At 40.7% G+C, this 16,222-nt stretch overlaps 1 protein-coding gene across 3 annotated transcripts in view; it reads right to left on the bottom strand.

The window, feature by feature from the left end:
• SHOC2 (SHOC2 leucine rich repeat scaffold protein) overlaps positions 1-14,818 on the bottom strand; it is a 73,349-nt gene extending 58,531 nt beyond the window's left edge. Inside the window, exon 1 of one of the 3 annotated variants that reach the window (XM_089509883.1) lies at positions 14,704-14,818. The gene's annotated coding sequence lies outside the window, so the exon portion shown is untranslated. Of the gene's footprint in view, positions 1-12,579; positions 13,101-14,457; positions 14,593-14,703 lie in introns of those variants that run through there. The other 2 variants (XM_089509885.1, XM_089509884.1) reach the window with 2 other exon arrangements.
• Positions 14,819-16,222: the final 1,404 nt, after the last annotated feature.

The following is a 16,222-nucleotide window of genomic DNA, read 5'->3' as shown; positions in this document are numbered from 1 at the left end:
ATGTCTTAATGGCCTGTTACAGACAGCCAAAATAAAGCTGCTTCGAGTCACTTTGGAGGTATGGTATTTCAATGATGCATGAGTCCTAAGAGTCTGGAAACTTCCCCAAAGCTGCACTCCAGTCCTTCGGACTGGAGCGTGGCTTTGGTGCGGCCTTTGGACTCTTAGGACGCATGTATCATTGAAATACCATACCTCCAAAGTGACTCGAAGCAGCTTTATTTTGGCTGTCTGTAACAGGCCTAGCTAAAGCATTTATAGCCTTCTTCACCTTCCACCCAAAAAAGCTCCCAAAGTAGACTACAAATATTAGAAATAAAACAGCAAGCTAGGGCATCAAATTGTTGATTAAATACTTCTGCAAGCAATAACTTCATGAGGTCACGGGGCCTGATTTAAATACTGTACAAAGAAATGGCTGTTGCTTCCTTTGCCTCTGGTAGCCACAGCAATGGCAGTGACAGCTGGAGAAAGGGAGCTCTCAGCTAGGACCCCATCCACCCACAAGAGAATGGGAAACAGCAGACAAGATCTGATATAACACCACTAAATTCCATACTTCTGCTTTATGTAAACATGTATCAACCGAGCGGACAAGCATGACATGATGGCAATGCATGTGTTGTGGCTTAACTGGAACCGAGAAAGTCAGAATATGGTTAGGAAAAATAATAACTTTCAACACCAACAGTCCTGTAAAGTCAAGACACAAGGAAGATACAAGCATATGCTTCCCTAATAAACGTGCAGAGAGATCCAAGAGCCACACTGTCACTGCACACTCCTGCCACACTCTACTAAATGTCCACTTAATGTTTATTGGAAAAGATTATCTGTGTGTACAGGTTGAGTTGTCCTTATCTGAAATACTCGGGACCATATATGTTTTGGATTTCAGATTTTTCTGGGTTTTGGAATATTTGCATATACATAATGAGATACATTGGAGACGATACAATTACCGCCCAATCAACCTGACATCAATACCAGGAAAGATTCTACAGCAGATCATTAAACAGATGGTCTGTAAGCATTTAGAAAGGAATGCCATAATCACTAACCAGCATAGGTTTCTCAAATACAAGTCATGCCAGACTAATCTGATCTCTGTTTTTAATAAAATTACCAACTTGGTAGAAGGGAATGCTGTGAATATAGTAAGGTCTCCCATTATATTCTTGCAAAATAGACTAGTAAAATATGGGCCAGACAATGCTACTGTTAGGTGGATTTGTAATTCATTGAGTAGCTGAACCCAATGGGTGCTCACTAATGGCTCCTCTTCATTCACGAGAGAAGTGACCAGTGGGATGCCACAGAGTTCTATCCCAAGACCAGTGCTACTCAACATATTTATCATCATCTTAGACAAAATAATAGAGGGCATTCTTATCAGATTTGCCAATGACAACAAATTAATAATAATAATAATAATAATAATAGGATTTATTTATATACCGCCCAATCACTGGGAGTCTGGGCGGTTTACAACAGAGGGGATAATAGACAGTTCCCTGCCCTCAGGCTTACAATCTAAAAGACACGACACAAAAGGAGAAGGGAATGGTGAGGGGGGAGGGGATCAGGTCCAGCAGTTCTTCTCTCCCTCTGAGGCCTGGACCAAGGCAGATGGACTGGAGGGAGGGCTCTTCTTCTTCAGGCTAGCCCTGATGGAGCTGGGCTGGCCTAGTCAACTCCCTCACAGGCCGGAAGATGACAGTTATGGAGGGAGGGGTCTCTTCTTCCAGGCTAGCCCTGATGGAGCCGGGCCAGCCTGGTCAAATCTCTCATAGGCCGGAAGATGACAGTTATGGAGGGAGGAGCCTCTTCTTCCTCTTCTTTAAATTAAGAGGGGTAGCTAAGTGGATCAAAATTCATATTTACCTCAGTAGATTATAAACCTGGGACAAAGCTTAAAAAATGAATTTCAACAAGGAGAAACGTAGCATACTAAACTTAGGCAAAATAAATGAAATGCACAGATATATGATGGGTGAAACCTGGCTTGACAACAATACACGTGAAAAGGATCTAAGAGCCGTAGCAGACCACAAGCTAAACATGTGTCACCAGTGTGATGCAGCAGGTAAAAAAGCCAATGTGATTCTAGGCTGTATCAATAGAAGTACAGTGTCTAGTTTGAGGGAAGAAATACAGTCGCCCCTCCTAATGTGAGGATCTAGGATGCGTGGCATTCAATACTTATGGAGGGGTGACCTCCATTGTTTTCAATGGGGAGCGTGCCCTGTACGCGCTCACGTTCACGCACCCCATTCAAGTCTATGAGGCTTGAATAAGCACGAGCCTCCGTTTTCACAGGGGGGGCAAGTCCAGAACAGATCACCCGCAAAAATGGAGGGCCAAATGTAGTGCTGTATCCTGCTTTGCTCAGACCTCACCTGGAATACTGTCTCCAGTTCTGGGCACTACAGTTAAAAAAGGATGCTGACAAGCTGGAGCATGTCCAGAGGAGGACCATCAAAATGGAGAAGGATCTGGAAACCATGCCTTATGAGGAGAGACATAAGGAGCTTGGTATGTTTAGCCTGGAGAAGAGAAGGTTAAGAAGTGATATGAAGCTGATTTTTAAATATTTGAACGGATGTCATTCTGAAGATGGAGCAAGCTTATTTTCTACTGCTCCATAGGACCCAGAGCAATGGATTCAAACTACAGGAAAAGAGATTCCACCTCAACGTTAGAAAGAACTTCCTGATGTTAAGAGCTGTTTAACAGTGGGACACAAAACTTCAAAGTGTGGTGGAATCTTCTCCTTTGGAGCTTTGTAAACAGGGACTGGATGGCCATCTGTTAGGGGTGCTTTGATTGTGTGTTCCTGCATGGAAGGGGACTGGACTTGATGGCAGCTGAGGTCTCCTTCAACTCTATGATTCTATGGGGTCATGCAGACAGGCCCAAAGGAGTGTCACAAGGCAGCTCCAGCACTCATTGTGTGGACCACAGGAACCACATGGGACTGCTCCCAATATGAGCCACCAGCAGGAGAGGATTATATCAGCTCTTTTTTGGCCCGGTTCTTTTTGTGTTGGCATTGACTCGGCACAGCTTCAGGTCGCATTCAGGACATGAGATGTCTAACGCCACATCCCCATCACAGCCTGAAGGTGGCACTTTTTGCCTGTCTGTTTCAGGCCTATGAGACCCAAATTCTAAATGTGAAATTCATTTATGTTTTCTATGAACCTTATACGTATAGCCTGAAGGGAATTTCATACACAATATTTTTAATAATTTTGTGCATGAAATAAAGTTTGTTTATGCTGAACCATCAGAAAGCAAAGGTGTCACTATCTCAGCTACCATGTGGACAATTCTGGAGGATTTTAGAATTCCAGACAAGAGAGATTCAACCTGTACCAACCACAGAATATATGTTTTCAACTCTCATGCATTCAGAAAAGGAACATGACAAAGGCCTATGACCTCTCTGATGTGTTCATTGAACATACAGAGAGGTCATACATTCTCCCCTCTCAGGTTTTCCCAAAATGATGAGTTTAATTAAGACGATTACTAAAGAAAAACACAACAAGGTCATGATTGCCATAGATCTAGTTAGTCTGCAGAGGAAGTGGCACAGGTTGTATAACATAGTAAGACTCATCATAGTGGGATACAGCATGGTTAGAAGCAAAGTAAGTTCTAGGTCCAAAGGAAATGGATGCTCAACGTTTAGAAAAAAGTTTTCACAACTGCATGACATACAATGAACTAGGCTGGCAATGCTTCAACTGATTTAGATACAATTTTAGATGACCCGTGAGACAATAAAAAGAAGAGAAATGAAAATATGTAGTCTTATTCTGGTTTTCCACAACAGGGGATAAAATTACAACTGCCCCCCTGATTCAAAGTCAACTAAAATTATCCAAGCAGTTAAGACCACAAATCCCCAAACATTTGCACAGGTACGCATAATTAAGACCAGTCAAAGTCTGTAAACCTGAAACAAAGTGCCTTTGCTGTGAATTTAATGTTCACCCCAACTATGACTCAACTGCTGTTTGTGCTAGACACTGAGTAAGCCTAAGGTAAAGCATTGCTTCTAAAATATGATGAGGCAAACAACAGACATTGAAACAAACAACTTTACTTCTGTGTTTATGTAGATTAATAGTGCTAAGAGAAAAAGAAAAATGCGCAAGAAAACTCCCGATTGAAAAATCCCTGTTATCAAAGATTATGTGGGTTTCCAAGATAGGATTTTAACATGCTATACTGCTCTCACAATTGTTCTTGTTGTTGTGCCTTCAAGTTGTTTCTGTCTTGTGGCAACCCTAAGGTGAACCTATCATGGCTTGTCTTGCGAAATTTCTTCAAAGAGAGTTTGACATTACCATCCTCTGAGACTGAGAGTATGTGACTTACCCAAGGCCACCCAGTGGGTTTCCATGGCTGAATCAGGATTTGAACTCTGGTCTCCAGAGTCCTAGTCCAACACTCAAACCATTGCACCACACTGTAAATGATCTCACTATTGCAGACAACTAAGATACATCAAGTTTTAGTACCTTTCTGATCATTTTCTGATCTGCTTGGAAACATGCTTCTTGATGCCCTTTGTTTTCACAGAATTTTTTTTTCAACTGTTGCACATTGCCTGTTTCTCCAGTACTATTTTGCATAAGGAATTCCATTCTACATTGCATGTCTCCCACTGACAACAAGGAGGACCATCTAAAATAGAAATCCACTTTTTAATATTTCCATTACATGTCATGTAAACCAGGCATGTTTGTGTATCTTCCTCTCTTTAAAAACTGCTCAATAATCATGAAGTATCACACAGACGCATAAAGGCAAGGCTGCTTCACACAAAGTATGTGTATATGAATGAACACGAGAAAATAATAGTCTCGCCTTTGGAGTCTTTTTTTAAAAAAAGCAAAATCATGCAGTTTTTATACTGCACTTGACACACACAGAACCATATATAACCAGAATTTGCTTTATAGTTGTACTATTTGAGATCCAAACTTCTGTGATGTTCTAAAGTTCTCACAAAAGTACAATTATTTTGCAAAGATAGCTCTTCTTTTCATTTAACCTTAGTCATAAATCTTAAGAGACTTGGATACACAGATCTGTGGACAGAATGAGAAAATAAACATATGCTTGTAATGCTAGACCAGTAAGTATCAGGGTCACATTACAACATGTTGCTTGTGAAAACCACTAAAGGGTGCTGAAGAGATCTTGTCTAAAATCTTGAGCAGGAGCTTCCACAAGTAGAAAAGCTTTTCTGAAGACTAGGAGAATGTTTCATGCAACATTCTTTCACTATTTTAGAAATACACTTGTCCCTCCATATTCGCTAGGGTTAGGGGCCCAAGACCCCCGTGAATATGGGGAAACCACAAATAACAAAAACACCATGTTTTTACCTGAGGGGATACCTCTTGAGGAATCTCTAGGTCCTCCAGTGCAACTCTGTGGTCAACGTCCAATAGACACTGACCATAGAACTGCACTGGAGGAGCTACAAATGCCCAGTAGAGTATTCTCTCTAGGAATCTCTAGGTCGTTTAGTGCAACTTTTAGTTAAAGTTGACCACAGAGTTGCACTGGAGGACCTATTCCTAGAGAGAACATATTAATCAAATCCATGAATAATCAAATGCACAAATATGAAGGGGCTGAGTGTAATTCTTTAAAGTAAAGAAAAGTAAAGAAAAGGCTTTAAAGTAAAAGAGCACATCTGGATCTAAACTGCAGTTTTGTAACACCACAAATCTTAAATATTTTGACGTTTCATTGCGAGGTACACACCACAGATAGAATATTTGGCAATTATGGGCTAAACCAACTTAACACTAGCAAACTGAAAAATCTCTCTTAACATCACTGCACAAATACTTGTGCAGTAAAAACTGCATTAGATATCATCCTTGTAGTACCTTTGAAAATATGCAACCACTGGCACAACAGGCCTTCCACCAGCACAACAATTGGATACAGGTCCAAATTTTTATCATGATGACTAAGAACGATTACTTTAGAATAATACCTACATACCCTAAAGCCAAGTGCCAAGTGCTAGCCAGAGATAAACCAGCCACCGTCTGACTTTGGAAACTAAGCAGGTTTATCTCTGGCTAGCACTTGGATAAGATGCCAGCAATGAATACCAGGTGCTGAAGGCTATATTTCAGAGAAAGGAACATCATTTTTCATATAATCAGGATATCCACTAGACTCTACACATATTGGCTATATTCAAGTGCTGAAGCAAATGATGTCCATTCACATATGTATCTAAAAAAAATTGAAATTTCTTTAAACTCAACCCAGTCCAAGGAATTATTTGGAATGTAATAGGCCTATAATCATGTCTAGTGCAGAAAAGGTACCAAGCACTTTTCAAGCACTTTCAAACACAAGCTGTCAAGACCATCAATAGAAGAAATTTCAGAGTTTAATAAATCACAGATATGTGTTATTCATCTTCTGAAACAGATGCAGAAACTGAAAAGGTTAAGAAAGGGATGTTTGTTAAGCATTTACTAACCATTTTTCTGCCCACCAGGTCCTTAAAGTGATGCAAAATTAAATATTGTTAAAAATACAAAAAATACCTAAACAGATAAAAGCATATAAGTAAACAGCAGCAATATGGAATAATACATACATGAAAATTTTCCCCATAGCTATCAGTAACTAGGACTAGCCACATAGAAGTACCATCCCGTACAGTCCCCTTTTAATAAAATACACTGCCATCTCTAAACAAATCTCCATACTCCAAGAATATATTTTATAACGAACAGCTATATAGCAAGCATGAATTCAACTGTTCAGCAAACAGTATGTCATAAGCTATGATAGTACAAATACTTCAAAATGTCTTTACATCGTGTAAAAGGCATTATTTCTTCAGAATAGTGTATGGAAAGTACTGGAGTTGACAAATGACAGTCTCCTAACTACCAGGCTAACTGAGGCTGCCCTAGTGACCCTGCCACAACGCAAGACGTCATTAATATTTCTTAGCAGATTGTGGTATAATATGCCTTAGGAGCTACTGCAGACACAAGTAGCTTCCTACTCAGATAGCACTTCCACATATAAGAGCATTTAAGGTCTACACACCATGGATCTCACTGAAAGCACACATGCCGAGTAACTGCAATTAGCTGCTTGCAAAACTGTAAGAATGGGCATGTGTCATCACATACCCATACACAGTTTTTGGCATATCAAATCGTCCCCAAATTGAAGTGCTTCTTGTTAAGATGTGTCACACCTGAAGCAGTTGATCAGGGCTGAGGGTGATTTAAGAGTATTTAGGGCCAAAAAATGAAAGAGAACTTGCACAACAAATGAAAGAGTAATCACCATGTTTTGTGCTGTCTGGGAAAAATATAGCAGGGATTTGGGGCTGCTCTAGCTCTGGAACTCCCTACCAAGGAATGCTGAGCCAGCCTCCTCCCTGTTATCCTTCCACTGGCAGGCAACCATCCTTTTTATTCAAGTAGGCCTTTGAAAACTTGCCTCAGTTGTCACGAAAGGGGATTTTAATGGGAAGGTGCCATACTTTTGCTATTACTGCACTTTTAATTCAACCATGTTGAATTCAACCATAGTTTAATTTTTATTTGTTGTATTCCTATCTGTGCCTTTTTCTTCTTTTTCTTCTTCCTTTAGTTGCTCCTTCTATGAAAAGACTTGCACCATTGGGGCGTGGGGGGGGGTCCTATGAGTAATTTGGAGGTACCTTTAGTTCCCACTGATAACTTGGAGAATGAACACATACCCCTATGACCTGCCTACATAACTGTACTGTATAATATCGCCTCCAAATGATAACCAAGTAACAAGTACCTTTTGGTCCAACACACTGCAGAAATAATCCAGTTTGAGACCACTTTAACTGCCCTGGCCCAGTGCCAGAGAATCCTGGAAATTGTACTTTATTGTGGCAACAAAACTCTGATAAATAAGGCTAAATGTCTCACAAAACTACAGTTCCCAGAAATCCCTAGCATTAAGCCAAGGCACTTAAAGCAGTCTCAAACTGGTTATTTCTGCAGTGTGTTTTGGACCTTCGTCTGTGCTGAAGGGGGGAATCAGATTTCACAAACATAACCCCCACCTCCTTCCCCCTAAATAAGCTTCAGTTGCTCTAATAAGTTACATTTCTTGCCTCTACCTGAGAGAATATTTTCAGCACAAAGTTTCATTTAAATGTTTCATTGCTAAACAGAAAAGAAATCTTGCTAGCAAGCACATTTAATGGAATAGAAATGTTGTACTGTAAAGTTTCATAAAAAGTGTTTTTTACCTATTTTAATCGGTTACCTTGAAAAGAAAAGGACAGTAAGCCATGCAAAATAAGTCACGCTACAATACTTCCTTCAGGCAAGTATAAAACAGTATTTATTCCATTTAAATTATCTACAACTGAAAATAATATAGCTAAACAAAAATTAGTAAGTGTCTAGGAGTGACGCAGAATTGCTTATAACCAATACAATGTTTACATGAGAAGATTACTGGAAAAACACATACTAATAATGTTAGGCAGAGAAGTGTTTTTACGATGGAAAATTCCTGTTTCAAGCCAGTTTGAGTACTAGAGGTGTGTCTGTTGGAAAACAGGCTGTAGGCAGCACTGTACACATAAATGAAACAATGTAACCCCAAATGCTTTCCATCCTACTAAAATGTCGTGTAAACAGAAAATGAAATGCTGTGTAAGAACTGCATCAGTCACAGCAATGTCAACTACAGTATAACACAAAGATTGAGTCCTCACATATCTGAGCACTTTCTGTCAAGACAATAACCCAGGGATCCACAGAAACCTTCTTACCAGGGAAAAGCAATGTGCTGGTGCACAATGCTAGATTACTCCTGCTGACAGTAAGCGAAGCTAAGCAAATCACAGCTTCACTCTGTGATTTATTTTGGTTGTGTGAACATGGGCATAACTGCCATTTGGGTATGTTCTTCTCCCAGCACCCCTAGCAGCATCAGCACAAGCAGTTACCTGGAAAGGTTGTTGCAAAACAATTGCAAAACTCTGACACAGGTCTGGAGCAAATCAGACAATGCTGTTTTGTGGCTTCTACTAGGAACCCCAAACTGATTGTGTACGTATCTCAGTTTTGGGGTGTTGCAAAATGCAAGTGGTTTGTTGCAAAATGCTGCAACACAATTGCAAAACTTTGGCACAGGTTTAGAAGGGATTCCAAATTGGGGGGTTCATAGTTAACAAAGCTATCTGCATATTAAGTTTTCACAATGGGATGAAGACATTACGGAACAAAGCTTTCAGAAAGTACAACAGGGTGGCACACACCAGTGTCCTATTCACACGCAACAAACTAAAGGCCACATGAATCCCTGTCTTGTCCTGCTATGTGAACATACACCATTGTATTCTTCATCCCACCACCCTTCTCCTCCTTGTTTCTCCAGTTACTCTATCATTTTTTAAGTTGTGGAAATAACATAGACAGGACGCAAACTCCTTCTGCATATTATGAAAAAAACTACTAGCTCCAAGCCTTTGTTGTACCTTTGGCCTATAACTCCCACAACACAACCAATGGTAGGGGACTGGGGGAGTAGTTCAAAAATATTGCAAGCAGCAAAGACTCCTGATCCCTGCTATAAAGGACAGCTACCAAAAAAAACCTGAATATCAGAAACCAAATCCTGCCACACATCCTAAAACAGAGTCACATCTCCAAATACAGGCATTACAGATGCACTGGATGAAGCAGATAACTAGATTTAAGATGCACTGTCAAGGTGTACAAAAAACAAACCACCTAAAATAAAGATATCTTATTCACTTACTTACAAAAAAAAGCTTTCACCTATATTCCAACATTTGCTAACTCTTGATACTGCTATCCAAACATTAAAAAATGGGGGGGGGGGGGGCTTGATAGTATTCTACGCCATTGTTACTTATTCCAAGATTCCTACTGTACTACAGCAGACACAATGATTTGAGCTCATATGATAGTTCTTGACCAAGTTCTCATGCCTTATTAAACCTAGAAGAAAAAGAAAATTCTGGTAGGTACAAGAAACAAATCAACAGTGGCACAAACTATCAGAGCAGTATTTGACAAGAAAATAAAGTCTCAATTTGCCATCCAGTTTATATAACCAGCAAATGAAAAATGAGAAGCCTGATCCTATCATCTATGTTCATAACTGAAACAGAATACTGTATTACAAGGTCTACACTACTCCAAAATCATTTCAAGCTCTTCTCTTGTACCAGTCTGTTTCAACACTCTTTACTAATTGTGAGCCAAACTAAGACATTTGCCTATCAATTCTTAGTTATATATCACAATGTACACCAACACATATATTAAAACAACCTATTACTCAAATTCAAATGGTTTCTATGGATTATTCATTAGAAAATTAATGAAATGAAACTACAAGAAGTACACACAGAAAATTATGAAATGCAGAGATTTTGTAGTACCTTTGAGACTAACTGAAAGAAAGAAGCCGCTCTGAGAGCCTTTAAGGCTGAAGGGCAGGGTAGAAATACCGTAAAATAAAATAAGTTGGGAGCATGAGCTTTCATAGACAAAAGTCTACTTCCTCAGATGCATCTCATCAAACTCATCAGGGGCTCCATATGCATCTGAGGAAATAGACTTTCGTCTATGAAAGCTCATGCTGCCAACTTTCTTTTAGTTAGCTTCAAGGGTGCTACAAGATCTCTCTACATAGTGATTCTACAAACTAACACAGCTACATCTCTCAAAATTCTGAAATCTTCATAAACCAGTAGTCTCAAAAGGCTGTTGCAAAAAATTGTTCATTGGTGCTATGGAAGACTTGAGTGTCTAGCATCCCTAAACAAGAACCAGATTCTAGCATTAGACAGCTACCTAAGACAGTTGATAGTTGAATGTCTATCCCTCCCTGCATCATGACATCTGCAGTCTGAAGAAAGACCCACCTTCCTCCTGTCATCATTACAGACAAGGAAATCACTGTCTATGCCTATAGGAGCATGCAGTATTACATCTTTAATTTAGAGTATGCATCTGAATTTTTCTTCTGTAAATGTCAAGCACAAAACGCTTACCCCCTCAACCTCCTAAAGCATCCTGCCAAACTGCATGTCAATGGCCACAGCCTGTTCACTTCACTTGAGATATCCAGAGAAACTCAGTAACCCAACAAAGCCAATTTACATGTGATGATTATCACAAACCAAAATGAATCCAGCTGCCATCTGTTAGGTAACCTACTCTGTCATTTGCTAAGAAGACAGATTAAACCACGATGAAATCTAAAATTTTAAATCCAAGTTAATAGTAACTGACTTTTTAAAAATTTAGCTTATTTAAGATATGACCCTGAATATAATAACTGTCACAAAAAGCTCTTGATAAACACTGGGCAGAAGTCCAGAGATCAGGAATGTATTTATTCCTACGATATGGCTAACAGCATTGTATAACTTTAAATATGACCAACATGATTTAACGTCTTTATTTTAAATTTTAAAAAATTATTTTGGGGTAAACACAAGCAGATTTTTTCCTATAGAAAATTACCAAAAATCTAGATCAATTACAAAAAAGAAAATGTTCATACCGAAGCAATTTTACGTTGGTAAGTCTACAGTATACAATCAAAACTCAGTGATAATTACTCTGTCTGTGGAAGCAGATATGTTCCCATCCATAAGCAGTCATTAAAAACATTGTTCCACAGACAAAACTACATTTCACAAATTTACATAATAACCCATCAAGCTGAGAGGTTTCAATTCAATCATTCTAAAATTTAAAATAGTAGTATTCCTTTTAATAAAACATGAAATGAGCAAGTCTGAGACACACAATGCTGAAACTACATGTTCAGTTTAAAAAAACCAACTATAGCGGACTGTATGTCTTTATAGAGCCAGTAATCCCAATACAACGTATGTGAAAACATACTTTAAATAACTATGAAATGGACTTTTCAAGACCAGTACACAAATATTACATCCTTTACATTTGATAGATTAACAAAATAATCTCTTAACACAGCTCTAACAGAATCTCTGAAAGGAAGAGTTGTTGAGACATAACATCTGCTATTAAAAATGTCACTACTGTATTGCCCTCAAACAAAAGCAGTCACAAAAAACATCCAAGCCTTTCAATAACTCTTATTCCTCTTTGATCCTCATGAGAAAGACAAGATGCCATTCTCAACTTCCTTAACTGGAATCACTGCCACACAATTTATATTTAAAATGCAACGTTTCACGAATCAGAAGCTCGGCCTGCAGAAAAGACCTGCTAACATCAATCTGATCTGCCTTGCAGAAGTTCAGTAAAGCCATCCTGCATTTGCAATGCTGCAAAGAACCATGCACTAACATGTATCTCTACAGCTTTTTTTAAAAAGAGTTATTGCCATCTGTATTTTATTGTTTATTGGACTGGCATCCCTCCTTTGTCCCAAGACGGTATTCAAGGTGGCTCTGGGTCTTTAAAGCCAGTGAGAACCTGTGTCTGCGTCTTCCTCTGTGTGTGTCTGTGTCTTAAAGAAGTGCCCCCCCAAAAGAAAAAATGCTACCAGAAATCCTCTTTGTTGTAGCAGTAAATAAAGAAGTTGCTGAGGCCTGGTGTCTCTCTGATTTCACTGGGGGAAATCCCTCCTTTCGCCCATCTCCAGAGGATGCCTGCTCCAGGGGCTTTTGTGCGCCGGAGCCTTCCTCCTCCTCCTCCTCCTCCTCCTGGCCTTCTCTCTCTGTCTCTCCTGCGGCTCCTTCTCAGTCTTTTCCTTGTGGCCTCTGAGGCCCAGCCCTCACCTCCTGTCAGCAGCAGCAGCAGCAGCTCCAGCCCAGCTGGGCTCCGAGGCTCCCACACCTACAGCCTCCTTTCACCATCTCCACTCCTGGGATCCAAGGAGCACACATACACACAAACCCTGAAAAAAGGAAACCCACCCAGACCCACCGGGGTGCCTTCTTCTCCCCCAGCCCTGGGTCACTCCTGGCAGCCTCCACCAGAAGGGAGGCTCCTCGGAGCAGGTGCAGCCAGACACACAGCCCCTCTCTGAAGCTGGGGGCTGCTTTCGCCTCCCCAGCCCCCATCATGAATTATGAAGGCCCCGTTTCTCTCCCCCCAGACCCTCCCCTCCCCAGATATTTCCTCTCCCCAAAAACCCTCCCTCCTCATCCTTCACCTCTTTTGCTTTCAAAAAATGACCCCCCCAACCACCCCCTCCTCCCCACAGGTGCAGCCCCCCTCTCTCTCTGAAGCAGAGGGGTGAATTTCACCCTTCCTCCCAGGTGCAACCAAATCAGGGGTCTCTTTCATCTTCCCACCCACCCGCCCCCATTACCTTTCCTCTCCCCCCAAAAGCCCCACCCTCCACCCTTGATCTGTCCCCTTTTTTGCTCTCCTTTGCTGGACACCCCCTCTCTCCAAAAAAGTGACAACACCCCCAACCACCCCCTCCTCCCCACAGAGGCAACCCCCCTTTTTCTCTCTGAAGGAAAGGCTTTCTCCCCGCATTCCTCCTCTCTCTTCCCACTGGACCCAGGTGGGTCCTCACCGCAAGGGAGGGCCAGAGACAGCAAAATGGAGGGGCCTTGAGGAAGGAAAAAACGTAGGGATCCGACCGAATGAATGCTACAATACAAGACTGATATACATGTAATATGCACTGGAACGCATATCAATTCGCTCACACACTTATAAATGTACACGAATATACGTACAAATCCATACATATATACATATATAACATACACCAACGTAAGTTCACTAGTACCTATCTAAATGTACACCAATATACGTATGTACATACACAGATACATATAATATACACTAGTGTACATATACATTCACCAATACAAACCTAAACATGCATTAATACATGTACGCATATACATATACACATAAATATAATATACACTAATATATATATATATATATATATATATTCACCAATGCACATCTAAATCCACCAATACCCATCTAAATATATACTAATATGTATATGCACTAAGAGAAATATTAATTCACCAATATACACCTAAACATACACAAATATATACACACATACACATATCATATACACTAACAGACATATAAATTCACCAATAGCCATCTATATAGAAACTAATATACGTATTTGCTATATATATGTACTACACATACACATCATACACACTAATCATAAAATCATAGAATAACAGAGTTGGAAGGGACCCCAAGGGCCATATATTCACCAACACCCATCTAAATGTACACTACTATACATATATGCATATACACAAACATATCATACGCATTAATAGACATATATTCACCATCATCCCCCTAAGTATATTCACTAACAGACACCTATACTAAACCCAGACATGCCTGCAGATGCAGGTACAGAGGCACTGATACAAATGCACCCATATGACCCCTACATGCAAATCCACGTTCATAGACATACAGAGCCAGCTGCTCAGTCTTAGTCCTCCTCTGCTCTGGAGCCACAACCAACTTCCATTCCCAGAATGCCCTCGCAGTCGCAGGGAGCCCTGGCGGTGGAAAGCGGGGCCAAAGCGGATTAACCCCCCAGTGTGGACGACCCCTCCCTCTCCCCCGCATCCCTTCCCTTCCCGCCTCGCCTCCCTCGCGTTCTCCTCTTCCCTTCGACGCCCAGCTCCCCCTCAGGCCCTGCTCCTGCTCTCCTTACCGTCCGCCATCCCCAGCCGCCTCGGCCGCTCTAGCCCTCCGTCTCGCTCTCCTTCTCTCCCTCTCCGCCGCCGTCATCACGGGACTCTCCGCCCACAGTCCTCCACGGCGACCATAGAGAGCGGGAGGGCGGCAGGTAGAGCGGCGCCTCGGCTACAGCGAATGGGCGCCGCCATCTTAACTGAGGGCAGTGAAGTCTTGGTTGCCCCTGGCAACGGGGAATGGTCTTGGTTGTTGTTGTTTTTTGTTGTTATTGTTGTTTTGGGCCTTCTTTTCATAAGGCTTTCCTTTCTTGACATGTTTCTATGGCTTTTCCCCTGAGGCTGAGAGAGTGTGACTACTTGCCCTAAGGTCACCTCAGGGGGTTTCTGTTTTATTTTATCTGTTTTATCCTAAGAGAAAGGCGGGGTAAAAAATTTAAATAAAATAAATAAAATATAAATATAAATAAATAAGTGGGACCCCAATGCAGCTATCAACACGAATAAAACAGCAATTAAAATAGTAGAATTAAAATTGGGGGGAAATATTTAAAAATTACAAATATAAAAGTTTTAAACATACAAAGTTAATAATAATAATCTAAAACCAACCCCTCGTCTCCCCCCACCTAATAAAGACCAAGCCTACAAAATCTTAAAAGGCCTATTTAAATAAATAATGTGTTCTATGGCAGAGCAGAGATTCGAACCCCGGTCCCCGGAGTCATATAGGCCCAACACTTGCTGCAGAAATAATCCAGTTTTGAGCCCGATTTAACTGCCCTGTCTCAGTGCTAGGGAGTCCAGAGAGCTGTAGTTTTGTCAGACATTTAGGCCTTCTCTGTCAGAGAAAGCTCTGGTGTCACAATAAATTACAATTCCCAGGATTCCACAGCACTGGCCGGGGCAGTTAAAGCGGTCTCAGACTGGATTATTTTTTCAGTGTGTTTTGGACCATAGTCCCAAATCACTACAAATAAAAACACAGGAGTAAGAATACATATTTAGAGCAGTAGTTGCATTGGACAGATAGAAAAATACAGTGACCTCCAAAATCCACAAAACAGTGATGCCTATGAGGCCAATCAAAATGCACAAAGTAGAGACAAATCTTGTAACGCTTTTGAGACTCACAGAAAGAAAGAAGTTGGCAGCATGAGTTTTCCTAGACTAAAGTCTATTTCCTCCTTTGACCAAATGCATCTGAGGAAATAGATTTTAGTCTAGGAAAGCTCATGCTGCCAACCTCTTTCTTTCTATGAGTCTCAAAGGTGATACAAGACCTCTCTACATACTGATTCTACAGACTAACACGGCTATATCTTTGAATTCAATAAAAATGCACAAAATACATGTTGCAAGCTTTGGAAGCTCCAGTGGAAGCTTCTTCGGGGAGAAATAAGGAGGGCTGGTGGGCCCTGGCAATGCCCGGTCTTTATAAGGCTGAAATATATGGAGACCTAGTGCAGGTTCAACCTAAACATTTATTTTATTGGCATTTAAAACCCTGGGGAGTAAAAAAATATAATGTATCCCAGT

The sequence above is a fragment of the Sceloporus occidentalis genome, unplaced genomic scaffold, assembly GCF_023333645.1.
Source record: "Sceloporus occidentalis isolate IW3139 unplaced genomic scaffold, rSceOcc1.0.p SCAF_2, whole genome shotgun sequence".
NCBI classification, from domain to species: Eukaryota; Metazoa; Chordata; class Lepidosauria; order Squamata; family Phrynosomatidae; genus Sceloporus; species Sceloporus occidentalis.
The sequence above is the reverse complement of the archived record's forward strand: the minus strand, read 5'-3'. Positions and strand labels throughout refer to the sequence as shown.